General features: G+C 38.9%; 1 non-coding gene across 1 annotated transcript; it reads left to right on the forward strand.

The window, feature by feature from the left end:
* Trnak-cuu (transfer RNA lysine (anticodon CUU)) lies at positions 1-73 on the forward strand. Its single transcript has one exon. It is a non-coding gene; the product is annotated as a tRNA-Lys (tRNA).
* The last annotated feature ends 1290 nt before the right edge of the window (positions 74-1363 follow it).

Consider the following 1363-nt stretch of genomic DNA (forward strand, 5'->3'; position numbering starts at 1 on the left):
GCCCGGCTAGCTCAGTCGGTAGAGCATGAGACTCTTAATCTCAGGGTCGTGGGTTCGAGCCCCACGTTGGGCGGATACACTTTTTACCATATGAGCATTCCATTCTCAAATGTCAACACATTTTGTCATGATTAGATCCCTCCTTTTCACATTCTGTCAAATATATACCGGGAATTTGTGTTTCCAAAGAAAATATTTTATTTGGCATCTAAATTTACATAATCACCTGAACATTATTATCTTCCTTCTGAAGTAAAACACGTTTTCCAACGAACAACCCAGTCTTCGAAACACCTTTTACAGCTGTACTCAGGAATTGCGTTCAGTTCGAAGTCAGCAGCGAAGTCTTCAATGCAGTCAAATGGGTCCAACGAAGCGATAATTTTAATTTCGGAAATAGGAAAAAGTCACACGGGGCCATTACTGGAGAGTAAGGTGCTTATTCAATTACATTCGTGCCCTTTTTAATCTAAAATACGTTCACAACGATCGATCGATGAGCAGGTGCGTTATCGTGGTGCAAAATCCAAGTGTTATTCTTCCACAAATCTGGTCTTTTGCAACGAATTTTCTCTTTTAAATACCTCATAACGCAAAGGCAATACTCTCTATTGACCGTTTGGCTCTCCGGAAGGAATTCCGAATGGACAACATCATATCAAATATCACCGAGCAAAAAAAGTTAACTTGTACTTAATGACGATGTATAATAATTACCATTAAGACCACTGACAGTAATACCAATCTAAAAAAATTGTAAGGGGTTGTATCTAGGACACGACCGCATATTTTCGACGTAGAACTACGCAATTATATCATGCAATCCACTTGTTTATCACTTCGAATATTTTTTTAGAATGCACAGAGATTTTTTTAATAGATAATGTTCTTCGTTACAATTAAATTTGATGAACGTCCTTCTACGTTTGATATGATGCCTAGGACTACCAACATATGTAAACGGAAGAATTTTCAAACGATCATTGTATTTTACATTTCCTTCTGAAATTATTGCACATCTCATGTTTACGTAGTTCTCGAACCGCGAAAGTTCATTCACCTCTAGTATTTGAAATGACGATTTTCCCAGGCTTCTCAGTTGGAAAGCACGTTTTAGGGAAACATATTCTGGACTGCACAACGACAAGCGAGTACAAAAGTACTCAACACCAAAAAATACCCCGACTTGCATGTATTTGTAAAGCGGATTCCCCCAGGTACATTAATTTAGACGTCCGTTTTAGGGGAACACAGCTCAGTGGGAAAAAATACCCCGACTTGCATGTTTCGACAAAGCGGATTCCCCCAGGTACATTGATTTAGAAGTCCGTGTTAGGGAAACACAGCTCGATGGGAACAAAAA

This window comes from Toxorhynchites rutilus, chromosome 3 (genome assembly GCF_029784135.1).
Source record: "Toxorhynchites rutilus septentrionalis strain SRP chromosome 3, ASM2978413v1, whole genome shotgun sequence".
Taxonomy (NCBI): domain Eukaryota; kingdom Metazoa; phylum Arthropoda; class Insecta; order Diptera; family Culicidae; genus Toxorhynchites; species Toxorhynchites rutilus.